Source organism: Haematobia irritans, chromosome 4 (genome assembly GCF_050003625.1).
Source record: "Haematobia irritans isolate KBUSLIRL chromosome 4, ASM5000362v1, whole genome shotgun sequence".
Taxonomy (NCBI): Eukaryota; Metazoa; Arthropoda; class Insecta; order Diptera; family Muscidae; genus Haematobia; species Haematobia irritans.
Genome location: NC_134400.1, coordinates 165,744,782 through 165,765,423, shown reverse-complemented (window position 1 = coordinate 165,765,423; position 20,642 = coordinate 165,744,782). Strand labels below are relative to the sequence as shown.

Here is a 20,642-nt window from a genome sequence, read left to right as displayed (position 1 = left end):
ACACACACACCTTCAAAATGAGGGGTGTTCAGGTTTTTTAAATGCAAAATTGAAAGAAATACGTCAAGTTTATATTGACCAAATTTTGACCGTATCACCCTTTAAGTTCGGCCGGGCCGAATCTTAAATACCCACCACCATGAATCAAATATAATAGTTTACTTTGATATATAGCATTTTAGGGGGTTTGATGACAAATCTTCTCCCAAGCAAATCAGTTCAACCAGTACGCTTCCCGAAGAAAAAATTTAAAGATTCAACTATGAAGACCAGATCAGATTCTGGATTTATGAGAACCAGTTTTGTTTGAGTTTTAGAGAAATCATAAACATATCGTGTATATGATGAAATAACGCCTTGATTTGAAATCTTTAATCTGTAGAGTTTTTCCGCCATTATTTAAATGAATACGTTGAGTAAAATCTGGAAATTTTACTTTCGATGTCAAGCAATTTTCATGATCAGTGCGCCTGTTATACTATGAAAGAATTGTTTTCTTTTCTGAGGAACGAAATTTTAGACCAGCAAAGTTTTCTTTTGACACAAATTTTAGAGACAAACGTTGAATCGTTTATCAAAAATTCGGATTACTTGCTCTAAACGAAAATACTTTATACGAAAGGGAATTTCGTTTGTCTAAAATTTCATTCCGGAGGAATGTGTGTTTTCTTTGGGTGTACAGTCAAGAAGAGAAATCGGTGCCTTACCAATTGGATCGGTAAAAATAAATGCGATACAGATTTTTGAGTATAATTACATTTTTGAGCAAATCGGATAAAAACTACGGTTTCTAGAAGCCCAAGGAGTTAAATCTGGAGATCGGTCTATGTGGAGGCTATACTAAAACATGGGTCTACACACACCATATTCGGCTAAGCTATTTGTGGTCAGCCGGATTCCACACGCAAAGAAAAAAAACGCTTGGAAATCGTGTACCGAAAACGTTTTTCTTTTGTTAGAGTTTTTTGAATTGCTTCGAAAATTTTAAACTTTTATCACCAAAAAAATTCGTTTGTTACAAAATTTTTATTTTTTCAATAAAAAAAGTTTTTTTTGAAACAACAACACAGTCCATTTCGTTTATATCAAACACTGTTCTTTTCTGACTTTAGGTCTTTAATAAGACACATTGTACAGTTCAAAATTTAATATAGTATAATGTAATGTTGAACATTTTTTCGGAATCTTCCGAACATATCTGGTATATATGTAAAAAAAAAAAACAAAAACTTTGGTCGAAGCAGGGATCGAACCCACGACCCTTGGCATGCAAGTCGGACGTAGCAACCACTGCTCCACGGTGCCAAACTAAATGTTTGTTTCTGTTAAATAAACTTTGTTTATTCAGTTCGTGGGCGCCGCAAGCTATGCTGTATAAATATAACTTATATGGATATTTATCTATTGATGACCATAACAGCTACATAGATCAGTGGTTAGTGTGTTGGCTTACAAAGCGAAAGGTAAAAAAATTTTAAAAACTTATAAAATCGTATAATTTCTTCTACATTGTTGGTATTACAGGAAAAGGTGTTAAGAACTAAAAAGCCTCGTGGATGTGAGAGATGTGAGGAAAAATGCAATTAGCAAAATGCAATTAGCAAAATGCAATTAGAAAACAATGTTTTTTTTTTGAGTTTGTCTTTATGAAATTGTTTTTACATCCTGGAAAAAAATAAACGTTTATGACAAAAAGTATATACATTTCTTCTAAATTCACTTCCTTACAGCGAAAAGCAAATGAGAAACAAACTTTGTTTGTCTAAAATTTCGTTTGGAAGGAAAGAATTATTTCTTTGCGTGCAGAAGTCCTAGAAATAAATTTGGGAGTTAGGTCTATATGGAGGCTATACCAAAACATGGACCAATGCTCACCACCTCTTAAGCCACCAAGTATCTCTAGAATTCCACTTTCAAACGAATTGTGTGAAAACTACGAATTCTAGAAGCCCAAGAAGTAAAATCGGGAGATCGGTCTATATGGGGGCTATACCAAAATATGGACCAATAGCCACCATTTTCGACACACTTCTTTATGGTCCTAAAATACCTCTAGATTTCCAATTTCTGGCAAATCGGGTAATAAATACAGTTTCTAGAAGCCCAAGAAGCAAAATCGGGAGATCGGTCTATATGGGGGCTATACCCAACCATGGACCGATACGGACCATTTTCGACACACCTCTTAATGGTTCTAAAATACCTCTAGATTTTCAATTTCAGGCAAATCGGATAGAAAATACAGTTTCTAGAAGCCCAAGAAGCAAAATCGGGAGATCGGTCTATATGGGGGCTATACCTAAACATGGACCGATACGGACCATTTTCGACACACCTCTTTATGGTCCTCAAGTACCTTTAGATTTTCAATTTCAGGAAAATTGGATAAAAACTACGGTTTTTATAAGCCCAAGACCCCAAATCGGGAAATCGGTTTATATGGGGACTATATCAAAACTTGTATCGATATAGCCCATCTTCGAACTTGACCTGCAAAAAACGAATCTGTGCCAAATTTCAGGACGATAGCGCCATTATTGAAATCTGTAGCGTGATTACAACAGACAGACAGACGGACATGGTTATATCGTCTTAGAATTTCTCCCTGATCAAGAATATATATACTTTATATAGTCGGAAATCGATATTTCGATGTGTTACACACGGAATGACAAGCTTATTATACCCCCATCACCATTTTATGGCGGTGGGTATAAAAATGTAATTAAATTGAATAATTTGGAAGTGCTTTTAAAGTTGTGCCTTTAGAAGAACTTCGAATTTTTTTCCAAATTTGGTGATCGGTTTATGTGGGGGCTATATACAAATATGGACCGATATGGACAAATGTTTGCATGGTTATTAGAGGAGTATATATACCAAATTTCAAACGGATCGGGTGAAATTTGCTCTTCCAAGAGACTCTTCCTATGGTGGAAGGTGTAAAAAAATATATGCCATATTTATTTCATATTTCATATTGAACTTATCATAATCCTCTCGTTAGTAATCATTTATTTCCTACCCAGCAAAAAAATTTGGAAGTTCTTCCAAAAGCACAACTTTAAAAGCACTTCCACAAGATGCACTCCCAATGATGTTCTTTATTTTAACTACCCAGGAAGTTCTTTTAAATCAATTTTTTATAACTTTGTTTTTTTCATACTTTTAACGGGAATTTTAACCTTTTTTGTTTCAAATAGGTTAAAAACAGAGAAGGAATTCATAAAATGGTAAAAATCATTTAAATTTTGTCGAAAAAAATGCTAAATCCAATCTGAAAAAATTGTGAATTTTTGAAAATATTTCAGGTCAAACGTTTCCGACAAGCGTTACAATCCATTAAAAATTATAAAAAATTATGAAAATTATTTATTTGACAAAATATCACAGAATTTTTTAATTTACATACAAAACATTGAATTCGGATCACACCTAAAGAAGTGATGCAAATTCAGTGCAACGGCTGTTGAAATGGAGGACTTCCGTCCTATGACAAGCCCATGTTAAATTCATTGCTTCTGCGTCAATTTTGCACCACTTCCGGATCCAAAAAGAACATTTTCACTACTTTTTTGGCGACGCTTTTTTTGCTGGGTACAGAAACGAATAAAAGCAGATGAAAATGATAAACATTTAATATCATCACTAGACAAATAGTCTTTAATAAATTGTTTTAAAAATTAACAGATGTGTTGTTGAAATATCCACCACACAGCACCGTTTAAAATGAGACATCAATGCGACACAAAGAGTGGTGTGACATGCATACGTCGCACAGTGTTTCGATCCCACACAATGAATTAATACAAATAGAAATAGATCTCGTAGGCATGGTTGCCATAATTGGTACCATATTTGGTTTTTACTATTTGGTAGATTTGTAGAATTCTTGGTGTTCTGGTAGATCTTACAAAATATTCTACTCCAAATAATTTTTTGACAAAATTAAAATAAAATTTTGAAAAAATTTCCTATAGAAACAAAATTTTGCCAAATTTTCCATAGAAATAAAATTTTGATAAAATTTCCTAAAGAAATAAAAAGTTGACGAAATTTTCTACAGAAATAAAATTTTGACAAAATTTTCTATAGAAATAAAATATTGATAAAATGTTCCATTGAAGTAAAATGATGACAAAATTTTCTATAGAAACAAAATTATGACAAAATTTTCTATATGCTCAATAAAATTGGTACACCCTCAAAAAAATCGCTTCTTTAACATATGTTCCAAACATATTTTGCAGGAAGCACATATATTATTGGATACTGCCGAAACATTAATATGTTTGTTTTATGTGAACATATTATATATATTATATGTTTGGAAGCATTTTGAGCCCAAAAATATTATATGCTTGGAAGAATTTTCCCCAAAAAAGATTGTGCTCATTCCCTAACATAATTTTCACTTCCACGAAATTTTTAGTTCTTGGTACCTTTTTCTGTAATTCAATTCAAAATGTGTGTCCAAAATGATAAACAAAACACTTGTCCACACATACATAAAATTCTTCTCTCAAGGCGAAAACACATGCTGTTTTTTTTTTAAAATCTCTATGCTCTTCCGAATGTCTATTCTCTTTACTCCGAATACTTATTCTAATATTCAAATTATATAATATTTAGACATAAACATATCAAATTTTTGGTCTTATCATAAAGCAGTTTTCGGATACAACATACAACTGTTTCACAGAAATTGTAAACATATATATGTTTGTAAATTTATATATGTTTACATTCACACATATTATTTTTATGAAACATTCATGCCCCAAACATAATATATTTTAACATATTAACATATGTGTCCCAAACATTTAGTGTTAGTTTAGGACCATTACATGTTGGCACTCAAATATATTATGTTTAAAAATTGTGCCCGAAACACATTTTGTTTATATCGGAACATATGAAAAACATATTTTTCTAACAGTGTATAAATACAGTACACAACCAAAACTCCGTCATACAATTTCATTTTATAAATGACTTTTTTTCTTATAAAAAATACATCCCAAAAAGTAAATATTTTTTTAAAAATCTCAACAAATATATGAAAAATCACTTTTTTATTAAATCACGCACACTATAATCAAAAATACAAAATAATGCAAGAAATAAAGAAAGACCTAAGATGACAATTTTTGTGATCCTTTCTGGGGTAGAAAAATTACAAATATTGTAAACATTTTAATTTGCCTAAATTGTTTTTTTTTAGTTATAAAATAAAAAACACCAAAACTATCTACACCAAATTTTTAACTGAAATCGAACCACTCGTGCTTTAACATTATCAACGTAAGTATACCCAATTTTCGACTAAAGCAGAGAAGAAATTTATTTTCGTATTCGAAAGAATGAATCATAGTCTGAAAAAATAAAACATGAGCACATGACATTTTTGGGCACTCAATGCACTGTGCATCGGCGGTTTTATATGTAAATTAGAGGCAAAAACAATAAACGATGGATGTTTTTACGTTATCTTGTTAAAGTCGTGCGTTTGGAATTCTAATAATAATTAATAAAAACGAATGTTTATAACTGAATAAATAATAGTATAGCTAAACAAAAACTACAATAAATCTATTAATTAAAAGTCTGTGATCATGAATTTAAACTTAAAGGAGAATAACAATTCCAACGTAAAAGCCTTGAATTTGAAACTTTTTACAGGTGCTATATTACAGCAACAAAATTTTAATAAATTAATATACACACCTAAACTTAGAGTAGAAACATAATTGTACACATAAAAAAAAGTTTCCTTCCAAATGAAATTTTAAATCAATTACCATCGTCTGCAATCTTCTTTTCTTCACATCCATGAGCCAAAAATAATCTACCAAATTTTACCAAAAAACTACCTAATAGAAAAATCTTATTTCGCAGTGTTTTATCAAAATTTTGTAGTTAAAAGTTTCGTCAAATTTTTATTTCTATAGAAAATTTTGTCAAAAATTTTATTTCTATACAAAAATTCTATAGAAAATGTTATTTCTATAGAAAGTCTTGGCAATATTTTATTTTTATAGACAATTTTGTCAAAATTTTATTCCCATAGAAAAATGTTTTCTATAGAAAATTTTGTGAAAATTTTATTTCTATAGAAAATTTTGTCAAAATTTTATTTCTATAGAAAATGTTGTCAAAATTTTATTTCTATAGAAAATTTAGTCAAAATTTCATTTCTATAGAAAATTTTGTCAAAATTTTATTTCGATAGAAAGTTTTGTCAAAATTTTATTTCTATAGAAAACTTTGTCAAAAATTGTATTTCTATACAAAATTTTTTCAAAATTTTATTTCTATAGAAAATTTTGTCAAAAATTTTATTTCTATAGAAAAATATTTTCTATAGAAAATTTTGTCCGAATTTTATTTCTATAGAAAATTTTGTCAAAAATTTATTTCTATAGAAAAATTTTTCAAAATTTTATTTATATAGAAAAAATTGTCAAAATTTTACTTCTACAGAACATTTTATTTCTATAGAAAATTTTGTCAACATTTTATTTCAATAGAAAATGTTGTCAAAATTTTATTTCTATAGAAAATTTTGTCAAAATTTTATTTCTATAGAAAATTTTGTCAAAATTTTATTTCTATAGAAAATTTTATTTCTATAGAAAATTTTGTCAAAATTTTATTTCTATAGAAAATTTTGTCGAAAATTTATTTCTATAGAAAATTTTGTCAAAATTTAATTTTGACAAAGTTTTCTATATTTTGACAAAGTTTTCTATAGAAATAAAATTTTGACAAAATTTTCTATAGAAATAAAATTTTGACAACATGTTTATTTTATTTCTATAGAAAATTTTGTCAAAATTTTATTTCTATAGAAAACTTTGTCAAAATTTTATTTCTATAGAAAATTTTGTCAAAATTTTATTTCTATAGAAAATTTTGTCAAAATTTTATTTCTATTGAAAATTTTGTCAAAATTTTATTTCTATAGAAAATTTTGTCAAAATTTTATTTCTATAAAAAATGTTGTCAAAATTTTATTTCAATAGAAAATTTTGTCAACATTTTATTTCAATAGAAAATTTTGTCAAAATTTTATTTCTATAGAAAATTTTGTCAAAATTGTATTTCTATAGAAAATTTTGTCAAAATTTTATTTCTATAGAAAAGTTTGTCAAAATTTTATTTCTATAGAAAATTTTGTCAAAATTTTATTTCTATAGAAAATGTTGTCAAAATTTTATTTCAATAGAAAATTTAGTCAAAATTTTATTTCTATAGAAAATTTTGCCAACATTTTATTTCAATAGAAAATGTTGTCAAAATTTTATATCTTCAGAAAATTTTGTCAACATTTTATTTCTATTGAAAATTTTATTTCTGTAGAAAATTTTCTCAAAATTTTATTTCTATAGAAAAAGTTGTCAAAATTTTATTTCTATAGAAAATTTTGTCAAAAATTTTCGGAAGGTTCAAGTGTAGTTCACTTTTGGTTGAGTGAATTACCCGAATTTATTGTGATAATTGGTTGGTAAGTTTGCTGCAAGTAGAGGATGCTGATGAGGAATGTGGTAATTCCGAAACAACTGTACATTTAACCATCTTGCAGTCCCAAATAAATTTGACAAGCATACTTTTCCTCTGTTGGTTAAGCTACACTTGTAGTTTAGTCAATGCATGGTTTTAAGCTGAAATCAAAAACAACAATAAAATTTTATTTCTATGGAAAATTTGGTCAAAATTTTATTTCTAAAAAAATTTTATTTCTATTTTATTTATTTGTCAAAATTTTATTTCTATAGAGAATTTTGTCAAAATTTTTTTCTATAGAAAATTTTGTGAATTTTATTTTTCTATAGAAAATTTTGTCAAAATTTTATTTCTTTAGAAAATGTTGTCAAGATTTTATTTCTATAGAAAAATTTTGTCAAAATTTTATTTCTATAGAAAATTTTGTCAAAATTTTTTTCTATAGAAAATTTTGTGAATTTTTTTTCTATAGAAAATTTTGTCAAAATTTTATTTCTGTAGAAAATTTTGTTATGATTTTATTTCTATGGAAAATTTTGTCAAATTTTTATTTTCATAGAAATTTAGTCAAAAAATGTTTTTAAACCAAAACATCAAGAATTCAAGAATTTTATTTCTATAGAAAAATTTTGTCAAAATTTTATTTCTATAGAAAATTTTGTCAAATTTTTTTTCTATAGAAAATTTTGTGAATTTTTTTTTCTATAGAAAATTTTGTCAAAATTTTATTTCTGTAGAAAATTTTGTTATGATTTTATTTCTATGGAAAATTTTGTCAAATTTTTATTTTCGTAGAAATTTAGTCAAAAAATGTTTTTAAACCAAAACATCAAGAATTCTACCAATCTACCAAATAATAAAAAGTCGACCATTTTGTTAGAATTCTACCAACTGTGGCAACCGTGTTTACAATCCCTACGCGTGGCTGAGATTGTTTGAAAGTGAGACTATTTTCACAAACTATCTTGAAACCAATAACCGACATGGCAGGTTCGACCGGTTTTCAAAAAAAAAGTAATTTTGGAAGAAAAATCTAATTTTTTTGTTTTTCGATAATTCGATAATTTTATTAAAAGGGGGACACCATTGTTATACCCTTCACCACTACTGTGGTACAGGGTATAATTTGTATGTAACGCCAAGATGGAACAGTCTGGGACCCATCGTTTAGTATACTGATCGTCTTGGAATTACATTCTGAGTCGAATTAGCGATGTCCGTCTATCTGTTTGTTTGTGTATTTTTGTGTGCAAAGTACAACTCGCAGTTTAGTTCCGATTGTCCTGAAATTTGACATAGGGTCTTATTTTGGCTCAAAGACGATCCCTATTTATCGGTTCAGATTTATATATAGCTGTCATATATAGTTTACACCGATCTGGTTATAATTGGCATGTTTATCCAACGATCTTCTTCAAGTTACGTAGATTCGAATATTTTGTGAGTCTCGGGAAACTTCAGCCAAATTGGTTCAGATTTATATATAGCTCGCATACATATATTTTTGTATAACAATGTTAATATATTTGACACAATTTTTTTTGTTATATGTGTGGATGCTTGGATTAGAAATCTTAAAAAAAGATTATGAAATTTCATTATAAATTAATTTCATGAGAAACAATATCAAGCTTAATTGTCAATATGAAATCATTAAAACATTATAACAACATTTTTGTTGCTACTTAAAATATAAACAAACCAAAAACAAGCTCACAACATAATAATCTCCAATAACAACGTCATCATCATCATCGTGAGGAAGATAGAAATTATGATGACAGAAGCAAAATCAAACGACAAGTCTTGAAGTCTTATCATTCTTTTAAAGGTAAATGTTAATGATAATTACTTAAAACAATAAAGTTAAAAACAAAAACATACAACAAGACCCCTACAAATTTCAGTCGCTTGTTTTTTCGTTTTTTTTTTTTGTTCAAAAGTAGCAACAGTAGGCAAAAATCAACATTCATCAATAACATCATCTTTTGGGGCGTAATTAAAAATGTAAACAAAGAAACTTGACAAATGGGAAAAGGCCGAAAATGTCAAATGGAGTGTTAACACTTGAAAACTAAATTTATTTCGAATATTAAATATATTTAAAATATGTATGAGAACGAATTTTTAAAAAGATTTTTCTAAAATTAAAAAAAAGTCGATGGTCAAAATTATTTTCAATTAAAACAGACACTCAAAACAGGGGGAAATTATTATGTGTTAGTTAAAACCTCCAAACAAAAACAAAATTCCTTCACATTAATAATTTTTTAAAATATTATTAAATGTTTTTTAAAATACTTTCCCATTTTAGTGAATTTTTTATTCAAAATTCTATGTCTCAAAAATTTTATGAACTAAACAGTGATATTGATATCAATGACCGTACAAATAAATTCATTGATAATTAAATAAAGAAGATTTCTTTTGAAACACTTCCCAAAAGTAATAAGAATGAACTACACTGTATTTAATATTGTAATGATTTGACGCCAATGGTTTTCTTTTTTTTTTTCATTTAATTTATTTTGATTCTTACAAGAAGGAAGAATTTCATAAATAGCACTAGTTTACAAAATATTTTTTTTTTTCATGTACATTTGATGAGATGTGCCTGTATTTTGAACTGCTGAATTCGAAAAAAAAAATTCACTAAACAAATTATATCTTGAGTTATAAATGTCCGATTATATCATCGCTGACACTTAAATGAAAGGTATTGAGATGACAAATAATCGCGTATAATTGGATCTGCGATACGTTAGTAAAAAAAAAATTTTAACAAAATTTTCTATAGAAATAAATCTTTGACAAAATGTTCTATAGAAACAAAATTTTTGGCAAAATTTTCTATAGAGATAAGATTTTGACCAAATTTCCTATAGAAATAAAATTTTGGCAAAATTTTCTATAGAAATATTTTTATTTTTTAGATTTTCTATAGAAATAAAATTTTGACAAAATTTTCTATAGAAATAAAATTTTGACAAAAGTTTCTATATAAATAAAATTTTGAGAAATTTTTCTATATAAATAAATTTTTGACAAAATTTTCTATAGAAATAAAATCTTGACTAAACTCTACAGAAATAAAATTTTTACAAAATTTTCTACAGAAATTAAATTTTTAAAAAATTTTCTATAGAAATCAAATTTTAACAAAATTTTTTATAGAAATAAAATTTTGAAAACATTTTCCATATAAATAAAATTTTGGGAAAATTTTCTATAGAAATAAAATGTTGTGAAAATTTTCTATAGAAATAAAAATTTTTGAAAATTTTCTATAGAAATAAAAATTTGAGAAAATTTTCTATAGAAATAAAAATTTGAGAAAATTTTCTATAGAAATAAAATTTTGGAAAATTTGCTATGGAAAGAAAATTTCCTACAGAAATAAAACTTTGAGAAAATTTTCTATAGAAATAAAAATTTGAGAAAATTTTCTATAGAAATAAAATTTTGACAAAATGTCCTATAGAACAAAATTTTGGCAAAATTTTCTATAGAAATAAAATTTTGAACAAATTTCCTATAGAAATAAAATTTTGGCAAAATTTTCTATAGAAATATTTTTTTTGTAGATTTTCTATAGAATAAAATTTTGACAAAATTTTCTATAGAAATAAAATTTTGAAAAAAATTTCCTATAGAAATAAAATTTTGACCAAATGTCCTATAGAAACAAAATTTTGGCAAAATTTTCTATGGAAATAAAATTTTGACAAAAATTTCTATATAAATAAAATTTTGAGAGAATTTTCTATATTAAACAATTTTTGACAACATTTGCAATAGAAATAAAATTTGGAATTTTCTACAGAAATAAAATTTTTACACAATTTTCTATAGAAATCAAATTTTTACAAAAATTTTTATAGAAATACAATTTTGAAAACATTTGCTATAGAAATAAAAATTTGAGAAAATTTTCTATAGAAATAAAATTTTGGAAAAATTTGCTATGGAAAGAAAATTTTCTACAGAAATAAAACTTTGAGAAAATTTTCTATAGAAATAAAAATTTGAGAAAATTTTCTATGGAAATAACATTTTTAGAACATTTCTTATAGAAATAAAATTTTGGAAACATTTGCTAAAGGCACAACTTTATAAACACTTCCCAAAGATGTTCTTTATTTTAACTACACAGGAAATTTTTTTAAATGCAATTATTTATAAAACGCTTTTATCATATTTTTAATGGGTAATTTTAATTTGTATATCCACCACCATAGAATGGTGATGGGGGTATAATAAGTTTGTCATTCCGTGTGTAACACATCGAAATATCGAAAGTATATATATTCTTGATCAGGGAGAAATTCTAAGACGATATAAGCATGTCCGTCTGTCTGTTGTAATCACGCTACAGCCTTCAATAATTGCGCTATCGTCCCGAAAATTTGGCACAGATTCGTTTTTTGGTTGCAGGCAGTTCAAGTTCGAAGATGGGCTATATCGGTCCAAGTTTTGATATAGTCCCCATATAAACCGATTTCGCGATTTGGGATTTTGGGCTTATAAAAAACGTAGTTTTTGTCCAATTAGCCTGAAATTGAAAATCTAGAGGTACTTGAGGACCATAAAGAGGTGTGTCGAAAATGGTCCGTATCGGTCCATGTTTTGGTATAGCCCCCATATTGACCGATCTCCCGATTTTGCTTCTTGGGCGTCTAGAAAATGTATTTTCTATCCGATTTTACTCAAAGTGAAAGAGGTATAAAGAGGTGTGTCGAAAATGGTCCGTATCGGTCCATGTTTTGGTATAGCCCCCATATAGACCGATCTCCCGATTTTGCTCCTTGGGCGTCTAGAAAATGTATTTACTATCAGATTTGCCTGAAATTGGGAATTTAGAGGTATTTGGGGACCTTAAAGAGGTGTGTCGAAAATGGTCCGTATCGGTCCATGTTTTGGTATAGCCCCCATATTGACCGATCTCCCGATTTTGGTTCTTGGGCGTCTAGAAACTGTATTTTCTATCCGATTTTACTCAAAGTGAAAATCTAGAGGTATAAAGAGGTGTGTCGAAAATGGTCCGTATCGGTCCATGTTTTGGTATAGCCCCCATATAGACTAGAGGTCTGCATCGAATAACTTTTCACTACATGTATGCAATTCGCTGTCGAATATAGTACATACACTGTCTTTCTCTCAGAGCGCAAGTAGTGAAGTGAAGAGAACACTTGCTTGTCAAATACCACCAAGTACTTATCCGAAACAATATGAGTTCCGAAAAAAAGGAACAATAAAAATGTAAGTACTTGAGAAAAAGTACAACATGGATTATCTTCACTTCACGTGGTACCACAAGTATTTCTCAGTTATGTGCGAAGCAAAACTTTCCATTATTATTAATCATAGATATGTATGTATATCACATATTTCATATATTTATGTATGTCACACACTTACCTTAACGTTTATCACAATGGACTGAATAGTCTAAGTGAGCCTGAATCTTAATCGGGCTGCCACTTTAACCTACCTTAACGTTTGCCGTTCTTTATAACAAACCAAAACATATATTATGGAGAGTAACTGTTTTTTTGTATTTCTGAAACTGCACGTGGTACATGGAGTACTCTATGAAGTTTTGTTCTCGCAACATACTCGACGTGATCACTCTGAGTACACTTCAATAAGAGAGAAAGAAGAATATGTGTTTGTTGGTAGTGAAGACATCAGAGTAGCAACAAGAAGTTACTCGTGGCTTTTGGTGTTCATCAAAATGTGTACCAATAGTTTTGCGACTCTCTCAAATAGATGTACTCATGTAGCAAGTACACGTGTACTCTGCATTTACAAATGGAATTGTGCAGACCTCTAATATAGACCGATCTCCCAATTTTGGCTCTTGGGCGTCTAGAAACTGTATTTTCTATCCGATTTTCCTCAAATTGAAAATCTAGAGATATTTTAGGACCATAAAGAGGTGTGTCGAAAATGTTCCGTATCGGTCCATGTTTTGGTATAGCCACTATACACACAAAAATTCAATCACGAAATTAATTGATCCAATTAATTTTTTAATTGAAATGTATTCAATCACAGAAATGATAGTATCAATTAAAAAATTAATTGACAGCCAATTAAAAAATTAATTGATCCAATTAAAAAATTAATTGATACTATTAATTTGTGTGATTGATTTTTGTTTCAATTAAAAAATTTGTTGAATCAATTAATTTTTTAATTGAATATTTTTTAAAACTCAATTAAGATTTTAATTGGAAAATTTTTCGAGAAATTTTTTTCTGTGTATAGACTGATCTCCGGATTTTACTTCTTGGGCTTCTAGAATTCGTAGTTTTCACACAATTCGTTTGAAAGTGGAATTCTAGAGGTATTTGAGGAACATTAAGAGGTGGTGAGTATTGGTCCATGTTTTGGTATAGGCCCCATATAGACCTCGGGAGGAATTTATTTCTAGGACTTCAAATCAAGGCGTTATTTCATCATATACACGATGTGTTTATGATTTCTCTAAAACTCAAACAAAATTGGTTCTCAAAAATCCAGAATCTGAGCTGGTCTTCATAGGTAGAATCTTTAATTTTTTTCTTCGGGAAGCGTACCGGTTGAACTGATTTGCTTGGGAGAAGATTTGTCATCAAACCCCCTAAAATGCTATATATTATCAAGTAACCCGCTACGACGATGAGTTTTCAAAGTAAACTATTTCGTTTGATTCATGGTGGTGGGTATTTAAGATTCGGTCCGGCCGAACTTACTGCTGTATATACTTGTCTTGTTTCAAATATGTTAAAAACAGAATAAGAATTAGTAAAATGGAACTGGTCATTAAAATTTGGTCGACAAAAATGCGAAATTTATTCTAGAAAAATTACGAATTTTTAAAAATATTTAAGGTCAAACGTTTCAGACGAGCGTTAGAATGCATTAAAAATCGTAAAAAAAAAATATAAAACTTATTTATTTGGCAAAATATTACAACAAAACGCTGAATTCGGATCACACCTTAAGAAGTGATGCAAGTTCAGTGCAACGGTTGTTGAAGTGGTGGACATCCGTCCCATGTTAAATTCATCGCTTCTGCACCACTTCCAGATCCAAAAAAATAAAATTTTCACTACTTTTTTTTGGCAACGCTTCTTTTGCTGGGTACCTGCACAAAATATTTAACTTGACTGTGGACCTACACAAAATGTTTAACTTGACTAAAATCTTACCACCTGTTCTTTTATAACATCGACGTAATTATACCCCATTTTCGACCAAGAAACGCTTTAAATTCAAATAGTTTTTTAATAGTTCTAGTTAACAGAATTAAAAACAAGTATATACGGTTGTAAGTTCGGCCAGGCCGAAGCTTATGTACCCTCCACCATGGATTGCGTAGAAACATCTTCTAAACACTGCCATCCACAATCGAATTACTTAAGTTGCGGTAACGCTTGCCGATGGCAAGGTAGTTTTAAACCTCGTAACACCGTCTTCTCAATTGTATGTAAATCCATACGTATACCACGTATATATATTAAATCAAAAAAGATCGATCAAATGCGTATATAATTCAGTTTGACAAAATTTTTTATAGACATAAAATATTGACAAAATTTTCTACAGAAATAAAATTTTAACAAAATTTTCTATAGAAATAAAATTTTCAAAAAATTTATAGAAATAAAATTTTGATAAAATTTTCTTTAGAAATAAAATTTTGACAAAATTGTCTACAGAAATAAAATTTTAACAAAATTTTCTATAGAAATAAAATTATAACAAAATTTTCTATAGAAATAAAATTTTGATAAAATTTTCTTTAGAAATAAATTTTTGACAAAATTGTCTACAGAAATAAAATTTTAACAAAATTTTCTATAGAAATAATTTTAACAAAATTTTCTATAGAAATAATTTTAACAAAATTTTCTATAGAAATAAAATTTTGGTAGATTATTTTTGGCTCGAGTGGCAACCATGATTATGAACCGATATGGACCAATTTTTGTGTGATTGGAGATCGGCTATATATAACTATAGCCCGATCAGGACCAATTTTGGTATGGTTGTCAGCAGCCATATACTAGCACCACGTTCCACATTTGAACCGGATCGGATGAATTTTGCTCCTCCAATAGGTTCCGGAGGACAAATCTGGTGATCGGTTTATATGGGGGCTATATATAATTATGGACCGATGTGGACCAATTTTTGCATGGTTGTTAGAGACCATATACCAACACCATGTACCAAATTTCAGCCGGATCGGATGAAATTTGCTTCTCTTTGAGGCTCCGCAAGCCAAACTTGGGGATCGGTTTATATGGGGGCTATATATAATTATGGACCGATGTGGACCAATTTTTGCACGGTTGTTAGAGACCATATACCAACACCATGTACCAAATTTCAGCAAGATCGGATGAAATTTGCTTCTCTTTGAGGCTTTGCAAGCCAAATCTGGGGATCGGTTTATATGGGGGCTATATATAATTATGAACCGATGTGGACCAATTTTCGCATGGTTGTTAGAGACCATATACCAATACCATGTACCAAATTTCAGCCGGATCGGATGAAATATGCTTCTGATAGAGGCTCCACAAGCCAAATCTGAGGGTCCCTTTATATGGGGGCTATACGAAAAGTGGACCGATATGGCCCATTTGCAATACCATCCGACCTACATCAATAATAACTACTTGTGCCAAGTTTCAAGTCGATAGCTTGTTTCGTTCGGAAGTTAGCGTGATTTCAACAGACGGACGGACGGACATGCTTAGATCGACTCAGAATTTCACCACGACCCAGAATATATATACTTTATGGGGTCTTAGAGAAATATTTCGATGTCTTACCAACGGAATGACAAAGTTAATATACCCCCATCCTATGGTGGAGGGTATAAAAAATTTAAATATCGAAACACTACGATTTCCCCCCGAGTAGTCCACTATTCTAATTCTGTGAACATTCCCAAAACGATCTCCAAGTGTAAAGGTCCCATCATATCCCATAAGATGACTTACCACAGCATTTGTATTTACATCCGCATTGAATTTCATTCTGGTTATCTGTGATGTGGCAACGCTACAGGTTAATTTTTGTCGTGTTAATAAATCCGTTTTGGTGGACGTCAGAACTTTATATGATGATCCCAATGGGGATTTAGGAGGCTGCAATGAACCAGTTACTATATCCAAGGAATTTGGTAACTTCTCTAAAGAGGTCTTGAGTATGGGCAAGGTGGGAGCATCAATCACATCTACTGAATTTTCTATATTCACAGAAGACAAACTAGGATTTCTTATTTTTGTTAAAATCACTTCCCCAGTATTTTGTGGATATTCAATATCAACATCAGGGGTATTGGGAATTTTCGTTAAATCACTTGATTTCAAATCAGAAATGGTTTCACAATTTTTTATCACTTCACTATATGGGGTAGAGGAGCTTAAGGTCGTTATATTTTCTTTTGAGACCTCACCTACATTTAATTTAAGGCGCCTGGGAAGGGTATTCGAATTTCGATGTATTTGAACGGGTTCTTCGGGGTTTTTCCGCGGCGTCGTTGTTTCACTATCACGTGCCATGCAATTCAATGAGAGACGTCGTTGTAAAAATTTACGTTTCGATACACGTTTCCTTGAATCGGAAAAGGAGTTGGCTGGATCACCACCAGCAACAAGGTCACTTTCGTTATTGGGTTTTATGGCCAAATTATTTGATTTTCTACACCACAACGTACTAACACGATTGCCCATAATAATTGAATATACTTTTCCAAGCAAAATAAGGTGGCGGGATATTTTCCAAAGCGGAAGGGGGAAGTTGGATTTTCAAATTTCCCCTAAATCAATCAATTTCACATTTCATCAATTAGACCTTGAACTTTTGGGCTTTAAACATAACAAACTATAAAGAAATTTCTTCTATTTTTTGTTATTTTTGTTTGGCTTGATAGTACCAAACTGTGTACTTTTTTTCCGCCCCTCTGTATTATGGGCTCCACACACGCACTCGCGTTAATTGCAGCAACAGCAGATTTTTGTTTGTTGCTGAAATTTTGGGGATTTTTTCCACGTTCCACTCTAATCCGTTTTACAGTTTCGAAACAAAACAAAGCCAATTCTCACTACCGGCACGTCTCTCAATTCGTTGAGTACTGAATATGGGGTTCTTGGAAGACAACTAAATAACTCACTCGTATCAGGCCATCGCCTCGTGTCTCTCATACCACGACAGCATGGAGAAGCTTCGTTCATAGCCATACTCACATTTTTGTGAGACACGATACGCATTTTTCACTACAGTTTAGCAACACCTCCTCCTCCTCCTCGCGCCCACCCACCACTCCTGAAGGGGCCGAATAAAACGAGCCAACAACGAGGCTAAATTATCCGTTTATTTCAAATGTGAGAAACAAATTTATTATTATTATTTTTGTTTTTTGAATTCTCAAATAAACCGGACGAAAAACTAGGTAAATAAAATTCTCAACATTTGTTTTACAAAAAAGGCCATACACAGTCTCTCAATATTGGTAATGGCAATGGCAACGACGACAACGGCGACTTCATTAGGCGCATACCACCCATACAAGTCAGAGACATAACCGCAGCTAGCCATCAATCCATTCGACCATACGACCTAACTGAACGACCATTCATTCATTCATCCATCCGTCCGTACGTTCATATATTCACCAAATGACGAAAACCTTCGAATAACCAATACTGTGATATGCACACACACATATGCGCACACATCGCATTTCTTTCTGCTAATGGGGCGCACAGTGTTACTTTGGAATGCAAAAACAAAAACAAATTATAGCCCATTCACATTAGATTCGAAATCTACTAAAAGTGGATTTGAAGTCCGGCTGAACTAGTGTTTACACTAAAAAAAATATTGACCTAATATGAAAGATTATGCCGTGTAATTTCTTAGTACACACAATATTAAGGAACAATTTCTTTAAAATAAATAAATTTTAATTTAAAAAACAGTTCATAATATTGTTTTCTTTAAATTTAGGACACGAATGTCAGTATGTATTGGTGTGTATAGCAACCAATTTCAGGTTGCTAACATTCTTAAACCTCAGAATGACAGAGTTATTTCAACGAAATTTTGTCAACATTTTATGTCTGTAGAAAATTTGTGAAGTACCTCTTAGCTGGAGAGGAATATTGTGCAAAATCTTTTTTTAATTTTCTTAATTATACTCTCCACCATAGGATGGAGGTATATTAACTTTGTCATTCTTTGTCATTGTAACAGGTTGGCTGATAAGTCCCCGGTCTGACACATAGATGGCGTCGCTAGTATTAAATGCATATTATTTTAAGGTTGGTACTAACCTTCAAATGATTCGTGTTAAAATTTGACGTAAGTCAATTAGTTTGTGAGATAGAGCGTTTTTTGTGAAGCAACTTTGGTTATTGTGAAAAAATGGAAAAAAAGGAATTTCCTGTTTTGATAAAATACTGTTTACTGAAGGGAAAAATACGGTGGAAGCAAAAACTTGGCTTCATAATGAGTTTCCGCACTACTCCAGGGAAATCAACAATAATTGATTGGCATACAAAATTCAAGCGTGGTGAAATGAACACGGAGGACGGTGAACGCAGAGGACGCCCGAAAGAGGTGGTTACCGACGAAAACATCAAAAACAAGTAAGGAAAGTCTAAAGTCGAGCGGTGCCGACTATATTATACCCTGCACCACTTTGTAGATCTAAATTTTCGATACCATATCACATCCGTCAAATGTGTTGGGGGCTATATATAAAGGTTTGTCCCAAATACATACATTTAAATATCACTCGATCTGGAAGAATTTGATAGACTTCTACAAAATCTATAGACTCAAAATTTAAGTCGGCCAATGCACTAGGGTGGAACACAATGTTAGTAAAAAAAATATGGGAAACATTTAAATCTGAAGCAATTTTAAGGAAACTTCGCAAAAGTTTATTTATGATTTATCGCTCGATATATATGTATTAGAAGTTTAGGAATATTAGAGTCATTTTTACAACTTTTCGACTAAGTAGTGGTGATTTTACAAGGAAAATGTTGGTATTTTGACCATTTTTGTCGAAATCAGAAAAACATATATATGGGAGCTATATCTAAATCTTAACCGATTTCAACCAAATTTGGAACGCATAGCAACAATGCTAATTCTACTCCATGTGCAAAATTTCAACTAAATCGGAGTTAAAAATTGGCCTCTGTGGTCATATGAGTGTAAATCGGGCGAAAGCTATATAAAGGAGATATATCTAAATCTGACCCGATTTCAAACAAATTTGGCACGCATAGCAACAATGCTAATTCTACTCCCTGTGAAAAATTTCAAACAAATTGGGCCAAAACTCTGGCTTCTAGGACCATATTAGTCCATATCGGGCGAAAGATATATATGGGAGCTATATCTACATCTGAACCGATTTCAATCAAATTTTGCACACTTGACTATACGAATAAGTGTTATGTTTGTACAAAATTTCAAGCAAATCGGTATAAAACTCTGGCTGCTGGATCCATATTAGTGCATATCGGGCGAAAGATATATATGGGAGCTATATCTAAATCTGAACCGATTTCTTCCAAAATCAATAGGGTTCTATTCTGACCCATATTAGGAACATGTGCCAAATTTGAAGGCGATTGGACTTAAATTGCGACCTAGACTTTGATCACAAAAATGTGTTCACAGACAGACGGACGGACGGACGGACAGACGGACAGACGGACATGGTTATATCGACTCAGGGACCCACCCTGGGCATTATTGCCAAAGACACCATGTGTCTATCTCGTCTCCTTCTGGGTGTTACAAACATATGCACTAACTTATAATACCCTGTTCCACAGTGTGGCGCAGGGTATAAAAACAGTTCATAATATTGTTTTCTTTAAATTTAGGACACGAATGTCAGTATGTATTGGTGTGTACAGCAACCAACTTCAGGTTGCTAACATTCCTAAACCTCAGAATGACCGCTGACAGAGTTATTTCAGCGAAATTTTGTCAATATTTTATTTCTATAGAAAATTTTGTCAAAATTTTATGCAAAATCTTTTTTTAATTTTCTTAATTATACCCTCCACCATAGGATGGATGTATATTAACTTTGTCATTCTTTGTCA

At 30.4% G+C, this 20,642-nt stretch overlaps 1 protein-coding gene across 7 annotated transcripts in view; it reads right to left on the bottom strand.

The window, feature by feature from the left end:
* Window positions 1–20,642, bottom strand: part of Sarm (sterile alpha and armadillo motif) — a 309,482-nt gene that overhangs the window by 253,282 nt on the left and 35,558 nt on the right. The window contains exon 1 of one of the 7 annotated variants that reach the window (XM_075308452.1): window positions 16,509–16,523. The exons of the other annotated variants lie outside the window; for them this stretch is intronic. The gene's annotated coding sequence lies outside the window, so the exon portion shown is untranslated. Of the gene's footprint in view, window positions 1–16,508; window positions 16,524–20,642 lie in introns of those variants that run through there. 7 annotated transcript variants of the gene reach the window in all.